Here is a 14,907-nt window from a genome sequence, read left to right on the forward strand (position 1 = left end):
TCAGGAGAGAAGTTATGAGTAGAAACGAGGCTCTGAGAGGAGTTCTGCATGCAGAGATACTGGACTTATCCAAATTATATAGTACCAAACCTGTGCATACTTACTTTGTTGTGTTGTGGAGTTTACTTTGTGGAAGGAACTTTAAAAAGGTGAATTTACAGACTTCCTGCATGTTGTTAGTTCGGTGGAAAGAAATGAGTCCTTTAGCACTTCAAACTAATATTTAGTCTTGATAAACATTAACAATGAGCATTTGACACCAAGTAGCTAGAGGCTGTTGGAAGATACAGCTACGATCATGAAGATGGGACTGCCGACATTCTATAGCACCAACAATATGATCTCAGCACTTAGGTTTGAGGGCTGGCATACTTTGAACAAATAATTAAAGTTAGAAAGTAGGGTAATTTAGCCATAATAGAACATAAGGCCAATGTAATCCGGAGCAGTTACAATTTTGAGAGGCTTTCTACGTAGCCTGGCTTAGCAAGAAATAGTAGCAGGATGCTTGTACTGGTTCTTGTACTCCTCCTTTTAAAAAAGTGGCATTGGTCCCTCATTCTTTATGTCATGACTATAACATGAATTATTGCCTCGGGATTTGAAAAAAAAATCACATATGCAACATACACGATGCTATATCTACCACTCTTGAACGCCAAAACTTGTCTATGGATACCACAGTTACATATATGGGATGTAGTTTTCTTTCTAATGTAGCGTCAATTAATGTTTTTCGGGGTATAAATATGCGCAAGCGTTCCTCTATAAATGATCCAACAAAAACAAAGAAGAAGAATAAAAGGACTTCAGAACTATCATGTAACACAATAAAGGAGAAAATATGACTGCGATTTGAAACAGTATGATGTTTGTCGACGTTTCTCTGTACATGGATTGTGAAACTAATCGGGGACACCATCTGGTTTTTTGCCCGGGGATATTTCGCCACATGAACAGGACAAGACGGGGGTATCCATCTCGTCCTGGGTTTTTGTATCCTGCCCGACAACAGCTCCACAAAGCAGAGCATGATTGAATTTCCTCCATCACACCTGAGTCGCAGCTCCACATGTCGTTTGTCTGCAAAGTGCACAGGTTGGATTATGTGACTCTCTGCTATGCCCTCGGTTCGCCGAAACTGATTCTGAGAAAAAAAACGAGCGGGTATGGATGGCCATACATGCGTAGCAGGGAGGGTAAAACTGCAGATTAGCTGTATATTACTCTAAACAGACTGTAAACTTTAGAGTCTAACACCTCCTGCAGGTCCAGGCGTAAAAATGGGAGGGAATCTAATTGAAGCCCTGCTGCAACTGTGCAAGATCCCAACCGATTCATCTCTAAATTTATCTCTGTGTTCACTGCAATCCTGACGGGATCAATACTTTACCGTGGTGGGATAGTGTGTCTCTCGGAGCCCGAGAGTTATGTTGGCTGGACTGTTCTACTTAGGGCTGGGCGATATATTGAATATACTCAATGTATCATGGCTTGTTCTCTATGTGATTTAGAAAATGACTATATCGTGAATATTTGAGTTTTACACTGTTTGCTTCTCGCAGCAGATATTGAATTGCCTGCTGCAGTTGGCGGGCTCTCAGAGACAAAACGAGCGCACCTACAGGCTCCACGCCGGGGACCCGCACTCGGAATTCAAACCCAGGCTATCCCCTCCCCACGCCCTTCGGGTACCCAGCCAACCCACGGTCCAACGCCTCCCTCGTCGCAGTGGGGGTCCCCTCCACCCTCTGCAGGTGTCGGTTTCGGAAAGCATATATTTTCCAGTGAAAGCTCCACCTGCGTTGTTTAGTCAAGTGAGAGAAGAAAAGAAAAAAAAAAATGACAATTTCATGATGGTGTCGTTTTAAAAATACAGTTTTGTCAAAATGCACTTTGCTGTGATTTCCCCCTTTATTACACCAGAGTTAAATATTAGCATAAATTTATGTAGTATGAGCAAGAATGTTTTAATGTAGACATAGAATCATACGAGTGAGATTGCATGCATCAAAAGTGTTGATTTCAGGCTGAGGCAAAATATCGAGATGTACAGTATACCGTGTATCGTGATCTGGCCCAAGACTATGGAGATATTGATAAAAGGCCGTATTGCCCAGCCCTAATTCTACTCCTGGTCGGGCCACCCAAGCCGAAAAAGTCGAAGGGTAAAGACCAGACAGAGAGTGATGTTCTGGCCCTCCAGGGTTGGGGGGGGGGGGGGGGGGGGGGGGGGGGGGGTAAGAGATGGGTTAATAACTCTGCGTATTACAGAAACCGAACTGAGCGTTTGCCACTGTGCTCTACCATGAGGAAGCAGAGGTACAAGCGGCATTCACTGCAAACTGAAGGGCAATGAATCAGAAATCTGCCCGGCTTTAGAGCCAGAGGCAAGAGTTGAACGCCGGTGTTTTCTGGGGTACAAATTTTGAGCAACTATCCGAAAAAAAAGTAAGGCACAAATGCAGAAAATTACTTTGAGCTTCCAACACTATTGCAACTAAATCGTCTGTGAGCTTTTGAATTCGAGGAATCGCTCGCAAGCTGAATGTCTGTTCTTGATTCACATGAAAGAAATTCCTTTCAGAATCTGGCACACTGACCTGGAGTTGAATAGAAATAATCAGTGCTATAATAAAGCTTCATACATCACCAATGGCCTTTGGTTTTTCGTGATGATTGCCACATTTAGTCACCCTATTTTTTTTAAAGTAATTTTCATTCACATCTCTCTGTGAGAAACCCTCCTGTTGTGGGTCATTGGAAAAGCATTTAGGGCTCCAATAATTTACAGCCAAATGTATTCTGTTTTAGGAGATTTAGGGACCAAAAAAAAAAAAGGACCTTTGCTCATTCTGGACACACACCTCTATTCTGCCCATTCTCATCCCCTCATATCTCCTCCCCCTTCTTTCCATTCATCTATCAGGGCTTGGCTCCGGTTACTGCCTATCGGGTCTGGGCACGAGCTAATCGTGCGTCCCACAGGCTCAGTGAGACTCCAGCAATCTGAGGGCAGCACATTACCCCAGACATGCTTCAGTGTGGCACAGCAGCCTGAATGCCATGTCCGCAGAGAGAGGGAAAGGAAGGGGGGGGGGGGGGGGGGGGTTGTACCACTGGCGTTTGGCCCTTTGGTTGCTTTCAGCAGGTTTTTGGCTCAGCAAAATCATTTTGCACCACTAATGATGTCCTTTCGCAAAGCCACAATCCATTCGGTTTCTTTCAGACTGCCGTGGGGGGCGTATGGAGGTCATGAATAACCCAGTGGCCAGAAGAATACCTGTGAATTCCACTCTGGGCCGCAAGAATAGATCTCAAATAGGTAAAGCTTTCCATCCAGACACGATTTTGCACTAAAAACACAAATGCGTGGAAGCAGGGCTGCATTAAAGTTTGATGAACTAGGTCATGAAATATGAAAGTGCTGATAAAGTGGATGTTAATAGGTTGCCTATGGGTGGACTGAGAATGTAAGTGAGGTGAGCCTTCTTCCTGTAGAAGCAACTCTGTAAAACACAAGCATGTGTGTATCAGAGAGAAGGAAAGAGAGGAGGAGTGTAAAATACCAGAGCTGCACACATTGTAAAGATGGATTTGTAAAACATTTACGCAGTAATGAATAGTCATTATCCACTTACCGATTAAAAAGGTTTTAATTAAAGAGTGCAACATTCAATAGAATGCTACCAATTCACATAACAAAGCAACGAGGCCAAAGCCACAGATGCACAACTAGACAATTGGAGGAACAGTGGCAGCAGCAAATCTACATGAGAGTGGTTCCTCCTGTGCATGTGCAGTGATTCTGACCAGCAGATCACTAATGCATCCATGATCATGATCTGAATTGGAAGGTGGCGAGCTCCAGCTCATTCATTCATTTGGACTCGCCCGGGGCCTCTTTTGTTATTTCCATGGCGGATGATCCGAGCGCAGACGGCACGGTAAGGACAGTCATTTGGACGGTGTTTTCAATTCTCCTTTAAAATCCAGACGTTCTCACTTTTACAAAGAGCACTGCGCTTTCTCATGTGCAGGTGAAGTAAAAAAAAACAAAAAAAACAACAACCTTGTTTTGAAAATCTAAATTAGATGGTCTATAGATCCTGGAGTTTTGTTGTTGTTGTTTTTTTTTACTTCGGTGTTTATTAGTCTACTTTTGTAATCCTCATGGTGGATAATCTCCCCACAAATGTCAGTGCATCATTCAGAACGTTTGACTTTTTTAGAAGAAGAATTATTGGTGTGTTTTGGGTTGTGAATACCCAAATCAAACTATGAGTTCAAATCTCCCAAAAAAAAGGTCATATTGTCAAACAATAACAGAAATCTATGCCATTTTGTCTAGTTTAGACAAATAACGTTGGGTTTACTGTCGTATTTTAATTCAGAACACTTTTTTTATTTTAATAAAAAGGCTCCGAACAAGGACGTCTAGCGCGACCTCCACTTTGCACGTTTGTATTATGATGAACAGTGACGGTGTTCATTTTTCTGAGCCCTTAAAAAGGCAAAAACACACTGCATCATTGTGTTAATCGCTGTTGGTTAAACCAGCGTGTGATCGCCAATACAGCCAGGTGTGCCAGCACATTAGTGCATTACATTCATGGGGTTGGCACGGAGAAAAGTATTGGTATAGACTTTATAAAATACTCTGCACTTGATGGGTTTGATGGGTCCAATAATGAGCGCAGGATCAGCTACTGTTTGTCGGATTAGGAGCTGAGGCTACATGACAATCAGCATCGGATTTGAGATGTGAATAATATGATTGCGGTTTCGTCAACTGAAGTCAAATCTTGAACTACTTCCAGTGTGTCAGCATTGTTGCCGGCGGCGGAACGGCAGTTCAGATGGAATTGTATCAGAGTTGGTCTGACTTGAAAATAAAGGCTTCGGTGTAACGCCGTAACCCACTTTCAGCCAAGATTGCATGAGATGAATAACATGTTTGTGTTGCTCTTTTGAGAGTGACAAGAGAAAGGCGGAACTTGAAAAGAGGCTGCAAGTACTAATGAGCCTTATTTTAACAACACAACGCCGTCATGAATATTTAACAGCGAGGAGTCGGGAAAAAATAAATAAAAAATGTTCATAGGTTTCACCATTTGGAGTGAAAAATGTTTTCTGAAAGCTGCTGCTGCGGCTGCTGCTGCTGCGGCTGCTGCTGCTGCGGCTGCTGCGGCTGCTGCGGCTGCTGCGGCTGCGGCTGCTGCGGCTGCTGCTGCTGCGGCTGCTGCTGCTGCGGCTGCTGCTGCTGCGGCTGCTGCTGCTGCGGCTGCGGCTGCTGCTGCGGCTGCTGCGGCTGCGGCTGCGGCTGCTGCTGCGGCTGCGGCGGCTGCGGCTGCTGCTGCCGCTGCTGCCGCTGCTGCACAGCATCAGTCAACAACAGGTTTGATTTTGCCGCAAAGGGGGAGACTAGAAGTGGCAAAGTTTAAAAAAATAAAAATAAAATTCCTTCAAAGCTAAAGATGATATTGTGTATGTGCACACACTCACCTAACTGAAGCTAAATGTCATTCATCATATATTAAAATACTTCTTTCAAAATAGTTCCGACCTTCAATTAGCGCTCATTGAATCGTCGTTATTCAAGAACGACCGCAAAGCTGCTGGAGGTAGTACTGATGCAGGTGCAGTGCGAAGGTTGTCGTAGAAAGTAGGCTTTTCTGAAATTAATAAGTACTCGAATTGGTAATTGGTGTCAGTAAGTAGCTAAAAGTACTCGCCCTTTAATAAAAAGTGGTATCAACATTAACGGTGGGAGTACGGACAGATGACAAATTGGATTGACTTGGACGCTATTACGGGTGACTCTCAACTGCAAAAATGCCACGACGGACTAAAAACAAGAATATGGACCGGGAGTCATGATACTCAGACTGCCGTGTTTGTTATTGTCCATCTACTTGTACAAGTGCAGAAGAACTATTTACCGGGGCAGTGGTGCGTACGCACAGCAGCGGCGCTTCCACCGTCTATTCAGGATGGAGACCAAGCGTTTTCAACAAGTTCCACCTTTGGAGACATTTTCAAAAACAATTCACTTGAAAACGTTGTGTAAAGGGGGGGCCTTAAATAATTTTTGGGACGTTTCATGACACATCTTTTGACAAATATGACATACCCATGAGTGTTTTATAATATAAAAATACGGACAAGAAATGCTCTACCAAAAATGGGGATCGGTTTTCTCACAGCGAAGAATGTGCATATGTGAGCTGCCTGTAACACTCAGGGCTGCCCGGCCCGCCTTCAAGACAGTGAGAGGGGCGTAACATTCGCCAACAATTACCGATGCTCCAACTTCCTCTCTACTGGAAAGGACAAGTTTCAAGGTAGTCGGGGAAGATCCTGCCAGGTCCAGCAAGCTCACTTTGTAGCAAGGACACCGGCGCATCCCATTTTCCACAGGAAAACAACACCACCGTCCAGAATAAATGAAGATTGAAGGAACACGCTGTGAACCCCTTCAGGAGGTTAAGTCGCAGAGAAAAACACCAGGCGAACATCGAGAGCCTCAGCTGCACGGCCAAAGACTTGTTTGTGTTTGGTAATTAGACTCTTTTCTCTCAGGGCATCAAGGAAAATGCTGCTTGTCAGCATATTTGAACAGGTTTACAATCCCTGAATAGGATCATCTGAGTAGTAGCATTACCTAAATAATATAAACTTAATGATATTTTGATTGTTCAGTAAATAAAAAAGAAAAAAAATTAATTCTCTTCCTGTCGTCTTTTTTCAGGTTTTGTGCACACTCAGTGGATGGAAATTAAATGTAAATGCTGTTTGCGGCTGTGTCCTTCGTTTTTATAGAGAAGATGTGAGCAAACACCCTCAGAACAGATCAAAAGGCGAGCCGGTTACGAACAACAGTAACTAGGACTCCTTATCAAAGAAGCCTGGCTTTATCTCATTAAAGCAGGCGAGCAAATGGTGGGGGGGGGGGCTCAAGTTCCAAAGGGAAATGAAACAGTTTTGCCCGTATTTGCTTTGTTATTTAGCCGGTACGGCTCAAATTAATTACTCTCATCTTCTTCACTCTATTCATTACTCGAGCTGTAAACACATTAGTCAAATGAAACGTCTCCCAGCACACCTGGCTTTCTTATCTCGCGTGCCGTCGACCGACGGCGAGTCGGGGTTTCAGCTTCCCGACGTGCTGCGAGCACAGCATTAAAGAAACCCACTGCCATTTATGGGAGACGGTACCTGCCGCCTCTTCTACCGATAGCTGCCTCCCAGGAAGCCTTAATGTATGAGATTTGTCAGTGTCAATTTCCCAGTTAATCTCTCTGGTCCACCTCGCTGCTGCCGCCGCCGCCGCTGCCTCCGCCGCCCATTCATTCTGCTGCTCTATCTCTTACCTGCCCGCACTCCACCACGCAGGACACAAAGGCACACGGGAAGCCCCGGGAATAGGAAACGCACCCACGGCAGCCGATGCTGCAGCGTGACCCTCGCGTTTGAAACTCGCCGAGCTGACACCCGTCTGAGGAACGCTGCCGGGGCCACGCTCTGAAATTCTCACCGCACGCCACGGAGTTTCTTTTCACTGCGAAACCTCTGAAAGTAAAGGTGACGCCGAGAGGTCGGACCGCCGCGACGGTTGCAGAACGGACTACTACTGAGCTTCTACATCCAAAAAAACTGCAACTAAGCATACTAATACTAGAAATACACGTTTATGTGCAGCCTTCACTATTTTCACTGTTACCACCAAATAACTGAAAACACATCTACCGTAGTTTTGCGACTATAAGTGACATTCATTTATCCAACAATTCCTTTGTTTTCTTTACAATAACAGTTTGTCAACAATGTATTTTTCCTGCCTATATCATAATTATTATTTGAATTTCTGCTCTCTTCTTGTATTGTCGTTAAAATACTGTATTTTTTTCCCCAGTGGTACTGTAGCAGCATTTTGTTGTTGTACAGTGACACCTAGTGGTACAACGTGGTACATACTGGTATATTTTTATATATAAGTTGCTTTTTAATGGAAAAAAAATTGAGATTTATAGTCTGGATATCATGGTAATTCTTTAAAATGAGACCTGAATGAGATAGTACATACTCAACAGTAGGGTGTCCCAATGCATCACAAATTTTTCTTTATTGCAACATCAACATTGGTCAAACACATGGAGGAAAATACTGCGATACATTATCTTCCCATCACTAGGTGGATGTGAATGTCTGAGATCACACAAAGGTTGTTGAGCGAAAATATTGTACTGAACTAATCGAAACTTGATCAGATTTTTTATTGTTATATCAGTACGAAAAGTGTTGAAATTCCAATGTGATCACACCAAAATTAGTCCTGAAAAATACCTTAAATAGATAAACATCTGTGATGCGAATGCTGACTTAAAGATATACATTTTACACCAGCATGCCTGCCTATCTACTCCTATCGTAGCTTGACAAAATCAGGGGATTAAAATGTGAAAAAAAGTCTAAAATACGCAGCAAAAAAGGGTAGCCCAAATATAAGATATAAACACAAAATTTGAGTAATTCGAGTACTTGATAAGAAATCTTCTTCAAATTAGATTCAGAAATTTTGATTTAAAATTATACTATAAGGGACTCTCAACTCAAGGACTATAAATAAGTAAAAATGAATTATTATTAAAAAAAAGTTATAAAATAAAATAAGCCAAATTATCTATCCTGTCTGAAATTAAGATTTTAAATCCAAATAATGTTCTGTGTACTATAAAAAAAATTAAAAAAAAAAGTCTGGAGAGTATAAAACACTGTCATTTAATTTCAAACCACTTAAAAATCAAAATGTGTTTCATCTGTTGAAACTCAACTTCAGAACACTACTTTACTTTAGAGATGATTCCGGTATGGCTGCTTACCAATAAAGAATAAAAAGTAAACATCGAAAATGTTTTTTGAATGCTGCGAGCGGACCACCAAATAAGCTCTTACTACTGCATGCGACTGAAAGCAGCACCTCCGCCGTCTACTCGTAACTGAGTCAGAGTGTTTTATTTTAAGTTCAACCTTGGGAACCGTTTTCAAAAAGTTGTGTTTTACTGTTGTCATGGAAACGGACACCCAAAATGCAACAAAGGCTTTACATTTTCACTTGATATCACTGCCGTGTAAAACGACCCTTAGAAACAATAGTCTTTCTCTGATCGTGCCAAATTCACATTTTGACAAAAGGTGTGTAGAGATGTTCCCCCTGTTTCCTAACGACATTATTAAGACATCATTCGTGCTTTTCCCGGCCCTTGAGAGCTCTGACGTTGCAATTAACCATCCGCAGTGACATTCAACACTCTGCAGCTCCAGCACAAAGGAGCGGATAAACTGCTAATCAATACAGAATTTATTAGCCCGGCTCCAGAAGAGCGAACGGTGTTCTTTTACCAGTGTCAAAAAGCGGCGTTACTCAGGGGGAGGGGACGTATTTATTTTGGCACGGCGCTGGAATTTGGCAGGCGGAGGGATCTAATTCGCCTTAAGTTCTGCAGAGAGCAAAATGCTAATTTGAGCTACATTAGGCGCGTCCGTGTTCTCGGCTCATTATACCACCAGGCTCTGGCAGGCTGGGAGGCTTCCTGGCCAATAGCATCATAGTATCATTAATTAAAATAATTCTGCCAGAATGAAAAAAAACGCATTCGTTTCTAAGTTTTCGACGACAGAAAATGTGAAGCTGGAACATCCACAGAGCTGCAGGTGTTGGAGGAGGATTCTGGCTGCTGCAGATTGTCCACATTTCCCAAGTTTGATTAGATTGCTGCTCATAAAAACTGATTATTTAATGTATTTCAGTGAGAAATGACAACTTTGTCATTCGCCTTTTGAGTGCAAATGCATAACATTGCATCTTGAATTGCACCGTGAGCACATTTTAACATCTGGTTGACAATAACAAAAAAAAAAAAGTAGCTATGTTTTATGGTGCATGGCTGTCGAACTGAAGGAGCAATTAATCACTTCATGCTTTGACTTTTGGGGGTTTGCTTTAGTTCTGTTAGAGAAACCAGAATTAAGCTGTAAGTGTAAATAATAATTTCTTTCTCAGTGGGTGTGTTGTTTGGCTCAAAGACATTTTTGCATACAGGAGGAGGGGGTGCTGGAGGCGACTTCATCTGTTTATTAACCAGGAGCTTCCTGTCATTTGCATGCATATTATCTTTTCACATAAACACTGAGAAAGTAGGAGTTCATATTTGCACTGAGGGACACAAAAGCTACTTAAAAGACTGAGTAAAGGAATGTATAAAACCCATGTCAATTTCCCTAAAAGCCTCAGAAATTGTGATTGACATCATCTGCTAGAAGATTTTAGAACAGCAAAATAACGACAATTCATTTAAAAAAAAAAAAAAGGGGGGGGGGGGGGTGATGAAAAAATCGAGGCGACTGTGAACCTTAAATTATTCTCCATATGAAAAAATCCTTAAATTATATGGCTTCACAGTCAATTTCTAGGTCTTCCATAGGCTTATCCACAGAGTTGTACCGATACCGATGTTGGTATCGGGTCCGACTCTGATCCGATATCGAGGCTGTGCGGAGGTGGTTCAAGACAACGCATAGTCTACACGTATACCGTACGAATTAGACTAAATGACATTTAATAAGTACTCATATCAGTACTCGGTATTGGCAAGTAGCTTACGTTTAGTACTTGTACTTGTTCTTTAACTAAGTGGTATCACTGAATCCCTACTTGTCCAGGTATGCTGATTGTTTCAAAGTAAACATTTTGTGCCAACTCTAGTTCAATTCCAATGGCACTAAATAATCTGAAGATATTATTTTGAAATGATATTTTTAAAGGTTTTCAATTGTTGGAAAACTAAATACAACTGGAAAAAAAGGTGTGCAAGATAGGAGAATCACATTGTGTCTCACAATGTGAAAACCAATTAGTTTTGGTCTAATTCTGACATTTTATAATCCTCTACAAAAACTGATTCTCTCTGCCGGGTCCAATTGACCTCAGCAGTGCGGTTTCCATCAATTAGCGTTCATCGAGCTAATTAAGTCCAGCAGGAAATGTTTCAGGCAGCAAATACCAGTGAAAATGATTTTCTCACATCTTGTTGAACAGGTCAGGTTGACTGACGAGATAACAACCAGGTGAAGTCCTCACGGTGCCGCGGAATCAATTTGTTGTGCTCACACAGTGGAGGCACGTCCACTTTACAGATTTGATGCTAAGCTAACCAACTGCTGATGCTCATTTTATATTTAGACAGGAGTTTGCTGTCAATCTTCGGAGGCGCTGGCTAATTCGTCGACGTCAAACTCCTGCGGGTCGGCTGCCAACAGGGTGACGCTGCCGTCTGAATGTGTGACGGGACTGAGCTGAGAGGACGACACACTCGGCGTGTATGAGTGTGTGTGTGTAAGTTAAATCATTCTCACCTTGACGTCTGTTATTTATCTGGCTGCATTCCATTAAGATCTGGAGGAACCTTCACAGCTGTACTGTAGCATGTCAGCAAAATAGTGGAAACAGGACACTGAGAGTGTACAGGAGGCTAAAGTACATTGATACAATCTTCCGCTAAATTAAAAAATGACTTTCAAAGGATTTTGATGGATGAATGAATGAAGCGGGGGGGGGTGTGTTCCCAAGGTGGAATGTTTTGAAAATGCTCAAACGCCGCCTCCGTGTGCTCCCATTGTTAATGTTTATAGTGTATTGTTCTCTGTGCACGTGTGTGTGTGGTTTCATTACAAAAAATAAATGAAAAAATAACAGCACCTACTCGTGACCTGGCAAGCTAACTATATTGTTTTCTACGTTTCTGTGTAAACGTACATAAGTCCTAAAACACTGATGTCTAAACGTAAAACCTTTCTGAAACAAAACTGCAAAAATTATTTTCACTTAAAACGTCGTCGTGTAAACGGGGCCTGAGAGCGGGGATTGCACTACAAACAATAGGGGTGAAAGACAACCACAGATCGAACCACTGAGCAACAACTACCCCACTGAAGAAAAACTACCATCAAACTATATTCTTCCATATAACTTTTATACCTTCAAATAAGTGAAGACAGAGTTTGGAAACTCTGGTTGGACAAGTTAAACACTGTCAAAACCTTTATATGACATGAAACATGCATCTTGTCACAAATCCACCCTGATGGTAACTTGTGCCTTGACGCGAATATTACTTTGTTGTTAGCGAAAACGTTTCTACCTTTTGCTTCACAGATTTGATCAGATCTTGATATTTTAGGTGTACTACTGAAACAGTTCAAGAAAAAGTAAACCAATTTTTTTTAAAAAGCAGTTATCATTCGGGATGCACCGATACCGATACCGATACTGGTGTTGCATATCTGGTCCAGTATCAGAGTACTCACGATTATTACGTGACATCATGAATCAGCAGCGTTGCAGAGGCTGTGCGGAGGTGGTTCGCAGCAACACATCGGCTTCGCACGTCGTTTGCGTCGGAAGAATGAATTAGGCTTTATGACATGTACTCATATTGGTACTCGGTATTGGCAAGTATCTGAATTTTAATACTCATACTTGTACCTATCTTTTAAAAACGTGGTATTGGTGCATTCCTACTTACCGTTTTTGAAAAATCTTAATTTTGTAGTGCTACCTGTCGACTGGCTTCTCTAGCAGGCTGGTTTTGTTCTATGAGCCACATGTTTGACACCCGTTTTTATTGTCTAAGACCAGAATCTGAAGACCAGGGTGTTGGTCCACTCGGCTGCTATAATGCCACATACCAGATCTCTGTCTGCATTCACTGAGAGAACTATGTGTGTTTCCATCTTGGGCTAAATCTCAGGAGTGAGCGCTGCTGTAATTGCAATACATAAACTGTATGTGACCACTCACCTTTCTGAAGTGAAGTAAACCGTACATCTGCAGTTAGATCCGGACCATCTTGTCTTCCTGTTGGGAATAAATCAGAAGAAAATTGCGTTAAAGCAAGAAATTATTCCCCTGATAAACTTCAACTAGGCGCATGTTTGGTAAAACTATTGTAACAACCTGAGTGAGCAATAGTTGTCGACACATAATAACACATGCGTTATGTTGATAGACAAAAACAACAATGGCGGCCTCCAGAGTGTCATGACTCCCAGTCCATATTCTCCTGGGACTTGGTAGTTTTACAGTTTTAGAGTTGAGAATCACCCGGAATAGCATCCAAATTATCGTCTATTCATATGAATGTCTGTGTTCTCTCCATTAGTAATGTCTGTATTGTTCTCTGTGCCAATGAGTGTGGTTTCTTCACAAGAACAACCAACAGCGCCAACTTGTGGCATGACATGCCGACTCCATCATTTTCAGACTTTCTGCCGTTGTCGTGTAAACGGGCATTGTTTTCAGAATGTTGCCATGTCAACGCAAAACTCTTCTGAAACGAACACATAAAACTGAATGTCATGTAAACGGGGCCCAAATGCATTGATAATAAACAATCATAAACAACACAATCATTTTCAAATCGTTAGCATTTATTAGCATTTTTGGCACATTCCGGAACATAACCCAGACATGCCATATTCATATGTGTAAAAGTGATAAATCGATAACGTGTGTCTGCCTGACGTCATCTTGTAGGTCAGTGGTGGGTTGGGTCTTCTTACAGTTGCAAGGTTGCAGGTTCAATTCTCCCTCTTGAGCTGTCCATGTGTGAAAGCGTGGTCAAGCAAGACACTGAAACCTAAACGGAAGTTGAGCTTTCTGATTGTGCGAACTGCATATCTGTGTAAAATAACAACGTAAAGTGGTACGGGGAAAAAAAAAAAAATGTTACCTACGTTTACAATTTGCAAAATGGTGCACAGAGAAAGAAGTCCAAAATGCGTTTGGTTGTCAGGGTAGGAACAATGAAGGCCGCCAATATTGAAGTGAATTTGTGTCAAGTTTTGAATGTTCCGAGCATCAATACACAGTGCAGGGAAACAAAATTTATTGCAGTTCTGTCAGTCTGCGGCGAGACACTGAGCATGTGGGGATCACGATAACAAGGAATTGATCATAAAATAGTTTCGCTTTGGATTGCGTCATGTGGGAAAAGGCAGAGCCTGATCAAACGCAATCATTTCAGGAAAAACTTTGGCTCCGCTCATCACGATTCTGTTTTGATGAAATGCTTAGTGTTTTAACTCTTCAACTAATTCCAGGTTAATTGTAATTAAAAACCAAACCGGTTCAGTGAGTGTGCGTGTTTGTTGTCTTTCCATCAGTGTTCCTGTGCTGTAGGGCAAAAATCAACAGTGGAACAAAGTCATTGCACTGATTATGTTTTGCATTCATTTGGCTTTTTTTTTTTTTTATCAAACCCGAGTAAAGTTGTCTTGTTATGGTCATTTTGAAATGTTTGAGCGTTTCTTTGAATTTGACAGCAGGAATGCATTAATCCCCTGTTAAAACACATCAAGCCCTGGGGGTTTTCTGATACACGCTTTCTTTAAGTTTGATTGCCAGAGGTAATGCTTTACAATAAAGCCCAGCACCTTGCCCGGGCTTGATTGTCAAACGAAAATGAGACTTTGATGCCCATTTTTCTTATCTTGCTCATCCTGTATGGGTTATTAAAGCCCAGTGTGGTGGCTAATTTCTAACCTGTCCATCTGATTCCATCAGCTCAGAACAAATTATAATTAACTCAGATTAATCAGTCACTCATTAAAAATGTGCTGTAATGCTCCAGTGGAAATGATTGGCCGTGATGTGTGTAAAAATACCCCAAATGCTCAAGAAAAGTGATTTCTGGAGGCTCGGTCGCTCGCTGCACTTTTTTGAATCTCGCTCTCAATGGCACATTGATCTATATCCCACTAAGCATAAGGCCATCAATTTGCCGCGTATGACATTATTGCTCGTTCAAGGCTGTCTGGGGAGAAATTATCATGCCTGATGATGTCTGT

General features: G+C 42.0%; 1 protein-coding gene across 1 annotated transcript in view; it reads right to left on the reverse strand.

Annotated features, from left to right (window-relative positions):
* Positions 1-14,907, reverse strand: part of mgat4c (mgat4 family member C) — a 169,549-nt gene that overhangs the window by 121,037 nt on the left and 33,605 nt on the right. The window contains exon 2 of the mRNA XM_080476056.1: positions 12,860-12,916. The gene's annotated coding sequence lies outside the window, so the exon portion shown is untranslated. The remainder of the gene's footprint in view (positions 1-12,859; positions 12,917-14,907) is intronic.

This window comes from Lipophrys pholis, assembly GCF_963383615.2.
Source record: "Lipophrys pholis genome assembly, chromosome: 11".
Classification (NCBI taxonomy): domain Eukaryota; kingdom Metazoa; phylum Chordata; class Actinopteri; order Blenniiformes; family Blenniidae; genus Lipophrys; species Lipophrys pholis.